Consider the following 13,838-nt stretch of genomic DNA (forward strand, 5'->3'; position numbering starts at 1 on the left):
TAATATGTATAACATAGCACACAAAGCTATAATCAATTTAAGAAGCAAGCATGGTCCTCCATTAACAACGTGAACTGCCTTAGAGGCACCAGAACATGAAGTTGTGGAGAGCTCTGGAAATCATTCCCTATAAGGGTAGCAAATAAACTGAATGCAGATTTACCTAATTCCATAGAGTTCAACAGGACCTCTAGAGTTAGCCATCCTTGTCTGGTGACTCGTATGTCTGTAAATTAACAATGAAGTAAGGTATGGCAGAAGTTTGCACAATAAGGCTATACAGTATAAACCAAAAAAGAGGGCAGTGCATTGATCTACCAGACTTAAGAGGGGGCCAGCCTACTTTCTGATACAAAATGAATAAAGTGCATTCACTATGATAAACTGCGTCCAATGGTTTCAATACAGCGGCAGCCACATTCATATACTGTAGATGATACCACCATAGTCTATAACCAGTATGAATGTTGACTGAATTATTTGTTTTCTGCTATTTAACAAAATGCTTGCCCTATTCCTATAAAGGAAGCCCATTTTAATTCTTAACTTCTTAAGAGATGTTCTGGAACAAATTCGTCAGGATTTTTTTTACCCTCCCACTTTGGGCTGGTTGTGTCAATGTATAGTTCTTACATGCATAATCTATGAGCAGAATAACTGTTTTACATCCATTAGTCATGAAATCTCTAGTTTGAAAGCAACTGTTTTCTACACACATTTTGGCCCATGTGGGCCAGCCAATGAGCTTAAGCCCCTCACCATTTGAGTGACAGCTAGCAAGATACACATTGATGAGAGACAGACAGTAACTAGGAAACTGAGTCATTGCATGGATTGTGTAAACAATTGCCATATTCATCATGTCAGCCGAAGAGGTAAGGTATGCAAGCTATGCAAGCTATGCATAGTGAATTTATGAAGTGACTTACGAACTAATGTATTTTATAAAAATCATTGTTTTTTTAGTTGAGCTAGGCTAGCTAGTAAGCTATAGCCACAGCCATATATAGAGGCATGTATTTAGAAACATGAAATACAGGGCTATAGCTAGCTAGCTAGATTATATTAGAAGATTCGAAAAAGGAAAATCAGCCACAGTCGATATATTGCAAATGCAAATATTAAATTGATAAAGCTACAGGATTAGCAGTACCCGTGGTCCACGGATGACAGGACGATGACGGGCTGTGCAAGGTACATACACCCTTAGACAACTGGAGTACTGGGCCAGCCACTCTTAAATATCACCTGGGTCAACACAGGTGAAACAATTTCCCACTAACGAGATGACAAGCTAGCACAAGCACTGACTAATGAGGTGACACCAATCTGCACCCCTTGTGCTAACGGGCAACTACAAAATATAAATGGAAAAAAACAAAGCCTGTAACATGGACTATGTCTTCTAGGAAGTAAGCCACATTCTTACACAAGAATAATACAGAACTACAGTAGCAGTTAAAAGGTTGGACACACCGACTCATTCAAGGGTTTTTCTTTATTTTTACTATTTTCTACATTCTTTTCAGATTATTCAAAGTCGCTTCCCTTTGCCGTGATGACAGCTGTGCACACTCTTGGCATTCTCTCAACCAGCATCACCTGGACTGCTTTTCAAGCAGTCTTGAAGGAGTTCCCAAATATGCTGAGCACTTGATGGCTGCTTTTCCTTCACTCACCTCCTTCCAAACCATCTCAATTGGGTTGAGGTCGGGTGATTGTGGAGGCCAGGTCAACTGATGCAGCACTCCATCACTCTCCTTCTTGGTCAAATAGCCCTTAGACAGCCTGAAGGTGTGTTGGGTCATTGTCCTGTTGAAAAACAAATGATAGTCCCACTAAGTGCAAACCAGATGGAATGGCGTATCGCTGCAGAATGCTGTGGTAGCCATGCTGGTTAAGTGTGCCTTAGATTCTAAATAAATATATTTTAAACAATTTCACCGTTATTTAACCAGGTAGGCTAGTTGAGAACAAGTTCTCGTTTACAACTGCGACCCGGCCAAGATAAAGCAAAGCAGTGCAAAAAAAACAACAACACAGAGTTACATGGAATAAACAAATATACAGTCAATAATACAATAGAGGAAGACTATATACAGTGTGTGCAAATGAGGTAGGATAAGGGGGGTTGAGGCAATAAATAGGCCATAGTGGCTAAATTATTACAGTATGGCAAATTAAACACTGAGGTGATAGATGTGCAGTTGATGAGTGTGCAAGTAGCGGTACTGGGGTGCAAAGGAGCAAAATAAATAAGAATATGGTGATGAGGTAGTTGGATGGGCTATTTACAGATTGGCTATGTACAGGTGCAGTGATCTGTGAGCTGCTCTGACAGCTGGTGCTTCAAGCTAGTGAGGGATATGAGTCTCCAGCTTCAGTGATTTTTGCAATTTGTTCCAGTCATTGGCAGCAGAGAACTGGAAGGAAAGGCAGACGAAGGAGGAATTGGCTTTGGGGGTGACCAGTGAAACATACCTGCTGGAGCGCGTGCTGCGGGTGGGTGCTGCTATGGTGACCAGTGAGCTGAGATATGGTGGGGCTTTACCTAGCAACGGCTTATAGATGACCTGGAGCCAGTGGGTTTGGCGACGAATATGAAGCGAGGGCCAGCCAACGGGAGCATACAGGTTGCAGTGGTGGGTAGTATATGGGGCTTTGGTGACAAAACGGATGGCACTGTGATAGACTGCATCCAATTTGCTGTGTAGAGTTTTGGAGGCTATTTTGTAAATTACATCGCCGAAGTCAAGGATCGGTCGGATAGTCAGTTTTACTAAGGTATGTTTGGCAGCATGAGTGAATGATGCTTTGTTGTAAAATAGGAAGTTGATTCTAGATTTAATTTTGGATTGGAGATGCTTAATGTGAGTCTGGAAGGAGAGTTTACAGTCTAACCAGACACCTAGGTATTCGTAGTTGTCCACATATTCTAAGTCAGAACCGTCCAGGCTGGGTAGGTGTGGGCAACGATCGGTTGAAGAACATGCATTTAGTTTTGCTTGCATTGAAGAGTAGTTGGAGGCAACGGAAGGAGTGTTGTATGTCATTGAAACCCGTCTGGAGGTTAGTTAACACAGTGTCCATAGAAGGGCCAGAAGTACACAGAATGGTGCCGTCTGCGTAGAAGTGGATCAAAGAATCACCAGCAGCAGGAGAGACATCATTGATGTATACAGAGAAAATAGTCTGCCCGAGGGTTGAACTCTGTGGCACCCCCATAGAGACTGCCAGAGGTCCGGACAACAGGCACTTCGATTTGACACACTGAACTCTGTCATAGAAGTAGTTGGTGAACCAGGCAAGGCAGTCATTTGAGGATCCAAGGCTGTTGAGTCTGCAGATAAGAATACGGTGATTGACAGAGTCGAAAGCTTTGGCCAGGTCGATGAATACAGCTGCACAGTATTGTCTCTTATTGATGGCAGTTATGATATCGTTTAGGACCTTGAGCGTGGCTGAGGTGCACCCGTGACCAGCTCGGAAACCAGATTGTAAAGGGGAGAAGCTACGGTGGGATTCGAAATGGTTGGTGTTCTGTTTGTTAACTTGGCTTTCGAAGACCTTAGGAAGGCAGGGTAGGATAGATATAGGTCTGTAGCAGTTTGTGTCTAGAGTGTCTCCCCCTTTGAAGAGGGGGATGACCGCGGCAGCATTGCAATCTTTGGGGATCTCAGACTATACGAAAGAGAGGTTGAACAGGCTAGCAATAGGGAAGGCAACAATTTCGGCAGATCATTTTAGAAAGAAAGGGTCCAGATTGTCTAGGCCGGCTGATTTGTAGGGGTCCAGATTTTGCAGCTCTTTCAGAACATCAGTTATCTGGATTTGGGTAAAGGTAAATGGGGAGGCTTGGGCAAGTTTCTGTGGGGTGCGCAGGGCTGTTGACCGGGGTAGGGATAGCCAGGTGGAAAGCATGGCCAGCCGTAGAAAAATGCTTATTGAAATTCTCAATTATAGTGGATTTATTGTTGACAGTGTTTCCTAGCCTCAGTGCAGTGGGCAGCTGGGAGGAGTTGCTCTTATTTTCCATGGACTTTACAGTGTCCCAGAACTTTTAGGAGTTTGTGCTACAGGATGCAAATTTCTGTTTGAAAAAGATAGCCGTTGCTTTCCTAACTGCCTGTACATATTGGTTCCTAACTTTCCTGAAAAGTTGCATATCGCGGGGGCTGGTCAAGGGCAGTCAGGTCTGGAGTGAACCAAGGGCTATATCTGTTCCTGGTTCATCGCTATATCATCGCTATTACATCTACTAAATTTGTGTGACCAATAAAAGCATGTCTTTGTTGATTTGAATATTAAGTTGTTAATTACACTTTGGATGTTGTATCAATACAAAGATACAGGCATCTTTCCCAACTCAGTTGCCAGAGAGGAAGGACATCGCTCAGGGATTTCACCATGAGGCCAGTGGTGACTTTAAAACAGTTAAGAAGTGTAATGAAAACTGAGGATGGATCAACTACATCTAATTGACAGGGTGAAAAGTAGGAAGCTTGTACAGAATTAAAATATTTCAGAACATGCAGCCTTTTTACAACAAGGCACTAAAGTAATACTGCAAAAAGTGTGGCAAAGCAATTAACATTTTCTTCTAAATACAAAGTGTTATGTTTGGGGCAAATCCAATACAACACAATTGAGTACTATAGTACTCTCTAAATGTTCAAACAGGGTGGTGGCTGCATCAAATCAAATCAAAAAAAATTGTCACATACACATTGTTAGCAGATGTTAATGTGAGTGTAGCGAAATGCTTGTGCTTCTAGTTCCGACAATGCAGTAATATCCAACAAGTAATCTAACCTAACAATTTCACAACAACTACCTTATACACACAAGTGTAAAGGAATGAATAAGAATATGTACATAAAATATATATATGAATGAGCGATGGTATAGAACGGCATAGGCAAGATGCAATAGATGGTATAGAGTACAGTATATACATACTGTAGATACATGTGTCACATCCTGACCTTAGTTCCTTTTTTTTGTCTCTATTTTAGTTTGGTCAGGGCGTGAGTTGGGGTGGGCATTCTATGTTTTTGTTCTATGTTTTGTATTTCTGCTTTTGGCCTGGTATGGTTCCCAATCAGAGGCAGCTGTCAATTGTTGTCTCTGATTGAGAACCATACTTAGGTAGCCTGTGTTCCCACTATGATTTGTGGGTAGTTGTTTTCTGTCTTTGTGTGTCTGCACCAGACAGAACAGTTTCGTTTGTTCCACTTAGTTTTTTTGTTTGTTCTTGTGTTCAGTTTCTTTATTAAATTTACCATGAACACGTACCATGCTGCACCTTGGTCCTCTTCACCTTCTTCCACCTACGAATATCGTTACAATATGAGATGAGCAATGTAGGGTATGTAAACATTATATGAAGTGACATTGTTTGAAGTGGTTAGTGATACATTTATTACATACATTTTTCCATTATTAAAGTGGCTGGAGTTGAGACAGTATGTTGGCAGCAGCCACTCAATGTTAGTGATGACTGTTTAACAGTCTGATGGCCTTGAGATAGAAGCTGTTTTTCAGTCTCTCGGTCCCTGCTTTGATGCACCTGTACTGACCTCGCCTTCAGGATGATAGCGGGGTGAACAGGCAGAGGCTCAGGTGGTTGTTGTCCTTGATGATCTTTATGGCCTTCCTGTGACATTGGGTGGTGTAGGTGTCCTTGAGGGCAGGTAGTTTGACCCCGATGATGCATGGTGCAGACGTCACCACCCTCTGTGAGAGCCTTACAGTTATGGGCAGAGCAGTTTAATTTTTTTTTTTTTTTAACCTTTATTTAACCAGGCAAGTCAGTTAAGAACACAGTCTTATTTTCAATGACGGCCTGGGAACAGTGGGTTAACTGCCAGTTCAGGGGCAGAACGACAGATTTGTACCTTGTCAGCTCGGGGGTTTGAACTTGCAACCTTCCGGTTACTAGTCCAACGCTCTAACCACTAGGCTACGCTGCCGCCCCAGTTGCCGTACCAGGCGGTGATACAGCCCGACAGGAAGTTCTCAATTGTGCATCTGTAAAAGTTTGAGTGTTTTTGGTGACAAGCCGAATTTCTTCAGCCTCCTGAGGTTGAAGAGGGTAGCCTAGTGGTTAGAGTGTTAGAGTGTTGGACTAGTAACCGAAAGGTTGCAAGTTCAAATCCCTGAGCTGACAAGGTACAAATCTGTCGTTCTGCCCCTGAACAGGCAGTTAACCCATTGTTCCTAGGCCGTCATTGAAAATAAAAAAAATTTCTTAAATGACTTGCCTAGTTAAATAAAGATAAAATAAATAAAAAATGAAATTCCTGGGTACAGAAACAATGGTGGCCCTCTTGAAGCATGTGGGGACTGCAGACTGGGATACACATCTGCCAGCTGGTCTGCGCATGCTCTGAGGATGCGGCTAGGGATGGCATCTGGGCCGGCAGCCTTGCGAGGGTTAACATAGTTAAACGTCTTACTCACTCGGCCACGGAGAAGGACAGCCCACAGTCCTTGGTAGCAGGCTGCGTCATTGGCACTGTGTTATCCTCAGATCCGCAAAGCGGGCAAACAAGGTGTTTAGCTTGTCTTGAAGCAAGACGTCGATGTCGGCGACGTGGCTATTTTTTCTTTTGTAGTCCATGGAATGTCTGTAGACCCTGCCACATACGTCTCGTGTCTGAGCCATTGTCTCTATACTGACGTTTTGCCTGTTTAATTGCCTTGCGGAGGGAATGACTACTTTGTTTGTATTCTGCCATTTTCCATGTCACCTTGCCATGTTTAAATGCTGTGGTTTGCGCTTTCAGTTTTGTGCAAATGCTGCCATCTGTCCACGGTTTCTGGTTAGGCTAGGTTTAAATAGTCACAGCTGGTATAACATCTCCTATACACTTCCTGATAAAGGCAGTTACCATTTTAGTATATTCGTCAATGTTATTCCCAGAAGCAACCTGGAATATATCCCAGTCCTCATGATTAAAATAATCTTTAAACGTGGATTCCGATTGGTCAGACCAGCGTTGAATAGTCCTTAGCACGGGTATTTCCTATTTGACTTTCTGCCGATAGGAAGGGAGGAGCAAAATGGTGTCGTGGTCAGATTTGCAGAAATGAGGGAGGGGGAGGGCCTTGTATGCATCCCGGAAGTTGGAGTAACAGCGGTCTAGTGTTTTAGCTGTGCGAGTACTACAGTCGATATGCCTCTCGAATTTAGGCATCATTTTCTTCAAATTTGCTTTGTTAAAATCCCAATAAATAAAATAAATAAATAAATAAAATATAATACAATAAATGCAGGCTCAGGATATATGGTTTCCAGTTTGCATAAATTTCAGTGAAGTTCCTTGAAGGCCGTCGTGGTATTGGCTTGAGGGGGGATATACACGGCTGTGACTATAATCAAAGAGAATTCTTTTGCGAGATAATACGGCTGGCATTTGATAATTAGGTATTCTAGGTTGGGTGAACAGAAGGACTTGAGTTCCTGTATGTTATCACAATCACACCATGATTTGTTAATCATGAAACATACACCCCCTTCTTCTTCTTCCCAGAGAGATCTTTATTCCCGTCGGCGTGATGAACTGAGAATCCAGATAGCTGGACCAACTCCGACAGTATGTCCCGAGAGAGCCATGTTTCTGTGAAACAGAATATGTTACAATCCCTGAACATTAGCAAGTAATATACTTGGAAGCGGTGGGTGGTGTGCTTGCCTCCTAAGTCGGACAAGAAGATTGCTCCGATTCCCACCGGCGTTGTTTTGGATCGGCCTCTGGAATCAGTTCAAATGCCCTGGGTGGTTGTATTCCTGGTCGTAATGCTGGTAGTGCTGAAGAGTTACAGCCGCTCTGATATCCATTCGTTCTTCCCGGCTGTAAGTAATAACACAACATTTTCTGGGCTAACTATGTAAGAAATAATATATTTAAAACAAATACTGTGTGTGTGCATGTGCTTTCTTGTGCGTAAGGATATACACAATTTTTTTCAAAGAGCATTTTCTTCCATTTTCTGGGAATTTCTGGGAATATGACTAAATAGGACTGTCTGACAATACAGCTTCCAGTTAGGTGTGAGCTCAGTGTGAGTTTGTGTGTGTGTGCGTCAACAGCATAGATCTCATGGGACTAGCGATAAAAAGTTGATCCTATGAATTAAATATTACCCAATGAATGATTGTGTACATTCCATTTGGAAAAGGTCCATGATTGTTATAGTAAAGAGAAAGGACATGCACCTTGGTAGACAGAGTACATCTGTGTTTGAATCACTAGGGGGTGCTGGTCATCCTCTGTGCAGCGGTCTGTGCCTTAAGGTTCCTATCGTCACTGCTAGGCTGCACAACCTAATTCCCTACCATTCACCTTGAATTGAATCCCAATTGCAGTGGGCCCTCGGTAAAGGAGTCCCCCACAGGCAGTTTTTTACATAAAAGCAGCTGTTAAGTGGTAAATTCTGAGGAATCCTGGGAGGCTTCGGCCTATGACCAGGGTGGAATTAAAATGCTTTGATTGAAGTACTAAAAGGACAAAAAAAGATACACACACTCTCTCTCTTTCTCTCTCTCTGCTCACCCTTGTCTACCTGGGTTCCTCCCAATCCCTCACTTGTCAACGCCATCGCCATGAGTAAGGACTGTGTTCCATCTCCCATTGTTATAAAACAATGGGAGAGCTATTGCTCTTTGCACATTAAGAGTAGGCTCATTCTCGTTAGCTTACCCCACTAATCAATACATGCTTAATATGATCCACTGCCGCCCCTCGCAACACAATGGACCATTTGTCAGTCAGTCTGATATTGAAATGTTACGGTGACACTTCAAATAAGCTGCTTGTTTTGGGTTTGTGTATTTGCTCTGACAGGAAGGTGCTTCAGTCTCTTAAGTGTAATGTCAATGTGGTTAGTCAGTTTTTAGCACAGTGTCTGGTTGTATAATGGGCCCATTCTATGCATTCTCATGGCATCTTGCCCATAATGTGACAATCAGCATTTGAAACAATATCAAAGTGTTTGCATGCCACTGTTTCGCTAAAAAGCTGAGGGAAAGGCCTGGAGAAATGTAACCATTCTCAAATTCAATGACAAAGCTATGGATGCAGGGACTGACCATCCATGATATCAAAAGTATAGTAGTAATCATGTTTCGAGCCTATACAGTGATTGTTTATATTTACTTTGTTTACAAACATTGGAGTAAAAAAAGCTGATATTTTGGGTTCTGACAGTTGAATGACAGTTGAACCAAAGGGTACATAACGATAATGGATGCAGCTACTGCAGATCACCCCTTTAACATGTAATCCTTGTTGAAATGATCAGTGTTGTCTCAGTGCACATTACGTGGCATTGGTTTTTGGAGGCTCACAGTTTGAGAGGGAAGTTAATGCTGTGAATTTATGCTGTGGCGTTCACTGTGGTGCTGTATCGTGGCTGTATGGCCAGTGTATGGGACTCTATGTGTGTGTGTGTGTGTGTGTGCGTGCGTGCTTGGGGGCTTATTGTAGAGGGATTGTCAGGCCGGGGATGGGGGGGTTGTTACTGCGTAGTCCGGGGGTTAAGGGGGTCCGCTATCTACACAGACCATATTCCCTCTGCCGCTTTGTTTTCCTGAATGACAGAATTAAGAGACTTTGTGTCCTTTGTGTTGGTAATGGCATCATTCATACGGACAACAATAAACCAGAAAACCGTTTATCAATCTCTCCCTTAATTTATTCATCCTTTATTCCTTCTTCTTCTGCCTGCTCTCTCCAACAGGGTATACCACAAGATATTACGGGACAGTAGGGACTCCCTCTGTCCCAACCTCTCTTACATCTTCGCTCCTCGTCCTCCTTTTTGCCCATGTCCCCCAAGGCAGTTAAACCCTTGCACTTGCGGCCTCTTCACAGCTCTTTGGGATTTTAACAGGAGACCAAAGTAAAAAGCTGCCTGCCGGTATGTGTGTGACATGATGTCCTTTAGCACCTTCCAAGTGTTGATTGAGCGAGAACAGAGGTGGGAGGAAATGAGGGCCAGGTAATCTCACATGAGCATCTTCAAATAAATCACTTCGGGGGGGATGTGGCGTCCAATGCGATGCCTATCACACTCTCTTCATTCACTTCATCCTTAGAGCATTGTGAACTGCTGTAGCGAAGTGGTCTGAGCAGCACGGTTCGACACTACGCATCATGAGTTCACTCCCAGTGCCAGACAATCATTTGGCACTCCCGAGTAGCGCAGCTGTCCAAGGCACTGCATCTCTGTGGTAGAGGCGTACAGACACCCTGGTTTTATTCCAGGCTGTATCACAAGAGGCCGTGATTGTGAGTCCCATAGGGTGGCGCACAATTGGCCCAGTGTCGTCTGCGTTTTGCCGGTGTAGGCCATCATTGTATATAATAATTTGTTCTTAACTGACTTGCCTAGTTAAATGAAAGGTTCAATAGTTTTTTTTAAATATCCTCACTGCCAGGGTTTCGCTGTCGTTACAATCGGAGAAGCATCTTCAGACTGGGAGGGATAAGGCCAGCAATCGATTGGCTCCTCTCATCAAGGGTTGGGTATGAGTGACATCATCGGGCGGTGTAGTATAATAAATGACGATGTGCTGTGGGAGGTGAATGGTAAATAATGTCAATTGAGGTTCTTCAATTCATCTCATCACCTGAAAGTAGGGTGGCGACTCTCTCACTCTGTTAATGCTCTGAAACACACAAACATACACCTTGGTTATGACTGTCCATCGATGTTGATGATGACCTTGCTCCCAGTTGTGGTAATTGAGAGCGGTTGAGTTTATGCCATTGCAAGACCCGCATGGTTTGCCATATGAGGGGCAGGTGAATTCTCCACCAGAGATGGGTGCCCCTGCTGCATGCTGGTGTCGTTGCACATACAATTCTATTCTCCTCTCTGTGATTATGTCCTGGAGGTGTGTGACACACAGGTGGCAGGTGGAACGCCAGGTATGGCGGGGGTTGCCAGGCTCTCCAGGTTTAAAGGTTGGATGTCACACAGCTTCAGCATAGTCTTGATGTGGTTCTTGAAGCACTTATTTTGACCCCCAGCAGACCTCTTCCATTCTCTTCCAGTCCATTCTTCAGCTGGCCATAAAGGATTTGCAGAGGGAGGAGCTGAGGAGGCATGTGCATCACATGTACCAGCTACCGCAGGTTTCTTTGGGCAAGGAGTGCATCAATGCTGATGGATTGTGTTCAGTTGTAGCTTTCTCATATGTATATACTGTTTTCTATACGGTATTCTACGGTAACTCATTCACTTAATAATGCTTACATATCTTGCATTACTCATATGTATATACTGTTTTCTATACTTTTCTACTGTATCTTAGTCCGTTCCGCTCTGACATCGCTCGTCCATATGTATATAGTCTTAATTCATTCCGACTTAGATTTGTGCATTGGGTATATGTGTTGTGTAATTTGTTAGATATTACTGCACTGTCGGAGCTAGAAGCACAAGCATTTCTCTACCCCCGTAATAACATTTGCTAATCACGTGTATGTGACCAATGCAATTTGATTTGTAGGGTACCCTGTCCTCCCATTTTAGGCCAAGAATCCGTTGTGGACATCAGATGTTAAAGGCTTCAAGTTTTTGATGTACCTTCTGTACAGTGTCCAGGCTTCAGGTTGATATGCACACTGCCTTGTATAATGTGGTCTTGGTGGGTATTGTCAGTTTCCTGTTCTGGAATACCCTGGACTTGAGGTGAAGCGAGGCACATCTTTGAGTTGTGGAATGTCGATCTGGAAGGTGGGCAATTCTTGACGGGGGGTGAGTTGTTGCACAATGATTTGAACCTTTTTGATGTTGATGGTGAGGCCGATGGAGTTGTAGATGGAGACCACGTTTAGTTAGTGCTGCATGGAGAGGGGAGCACAGTCATCTGCATATTGTAGATTAACATTTAACAAAGAGCTGCCGTTAGTTTCAGAGTGGGTGGCATCCTAAATATATCTAAAACTAAAAGCATTGGGGACAAATCATTGACTAAATATTTTAATAAATCATGTGGAAATTGAGCAAGTTGAGGTGACTAAAGTAACCCTGGATTGTAAAATTATATACTACAATGTAGAAAGTAGTCCAAATAAAGAACAACCCTTGAATGAGTAGGAGTTCTAAAACTTTTGACCAGTAGTGTATATTTGTCTTTATATAACAAAATATTGTTAAATAGGAATAAATCATTTAAGCTGTTTTTAGATTGATTTTATATTGACATTGCTAGCTACTTATTTATCTCAGCCAGACAGTTTTATTTAGCTAACGTTATCTTGCTTGCTAACTGTTATTGTTGCTGCTTTCTGTTTATCTAGCTAGCTAACTAACTGTTATTGTAGCTGCTTACTGTTTGTATGTAGCTTGCACTTTAATGGCATCCCTCAAAGAGATTTTATTTTATCTTTCCAACCAGGCGAAGTACTGTGAAGGCACCACTGATCTCGACATGAGGCGCAACAATCGTAGGGGGGCAGTAAAATTCACAATTCAAGGTAATGTTAAGCAGTTTATTTCTATTACTGTTAGATGACTGGAAAAATTTATGTACAACCATTTAACAACCATTTTCCATCTAGCTAACGTTAGCTGGTCATCTACAGTGGTTGCTCAACTAAAAGTTTTGAGATTATGCTGGGGAATTTAGAGGTAATTTGTGGTTTAGTATGGTACCCTGCGTCACTGCTTCATTGCTCCAGACCAGCGCAAGGGGGAGTTAGAGCACTGATTATGCTTTTGGGTCCCAAGGCGCTAATGTGTCTCTAACTGACAATGAATGGGTGACATAAACCAAATAGAAACTGATAATTGAGCACAACATTTATTTTCAATTAACTGAATGATGAGGATGAAGAAGGTGATTGAATTTAGAACAAAAGTGTAAGAATTGCTATTCCTCTGTCCTGCATGCGCACACCCTGAAAAATACACTTGTTTTTTTGTTTCTACTCGTCAGTATTACTTACTAAAACTGTTATTACAATAAGGTTTTTATTCTAAGAAAAACTAAAATGTTCAATTATATGTGTTGACTGAATATAAGAAAGTGATGTCTGCTAAATAATCAAGTTGATGGCGCAGTCATATAGCCTCGGCATATACATGAAGCTGACTGACTCATTCATGGCTTTGGATCAAAATAAATAAGTACCAACATTCTTTCTGATAGTCTTTAATAAAAATGTAACAATTTGGAGAATACATTTTTTTATTTAGCCTAACAGCCAACATCAGGTACAATATTAGAAATATACATACAAATAGGCCTAAACATAACAAAATATTGCTATAATCCTACCTTGATAGAAACAATGTGGTCCTAGTAACACCTCTCTGACATAGTGGGCAATATTTCTTGATGATTTATTCCTGAAAGAAATCTTCAGCCATGATACCTGAAAAATGAGGCAACAGTGAATTATTGTGGAACACATAGCAGTCCATGAGGTGTAGGCTACGATATTTGATTTACCCTTTGCTTTGTAAATAGCCCCCCCCACACATATTTCTATGCACATTTTCCAACTCCAAACCATATAAACGTGAATGCTTATTGGATTTAATCATTTTCAGGTGATGTGTATTTGTGTAATGGGGGAGGGGGTGGTGGAAGTGAATAACACTTTATATCAAGGTGTGCATAATTATTAGGCAGCTTCATTACCTCAGGTAAAATGGGCCAAAAAAGAGATTTAACTGACACTGAAAAGTCCAAATTTGTATAATGCCTTTCAGACGAATGCAACACATTCTTGAAATAGATAAACTATTTTTTAAATTTTTTATTTGACCTTCATTTAACTAGGCAAGTCAGTTAAGAACAAATTCTTATTTTCAATAAC

This window comes from Oncorhynchus tshawytscha, linkage group LG17 (genome assembly GCF_018296145.1).
Source record: "Oncorhynchus tshawytscha isolate Ot180627B linkage group LG17, Otsh_v2.0, whole genome shotgun sequence".
Lineage (NCBI taxonomy): Eukaryota > Metazoa > Chordata > Actinopteri > Salmoniformes > Salmonidae > Oncorhynchus > Oncorhynchus tshawytscha.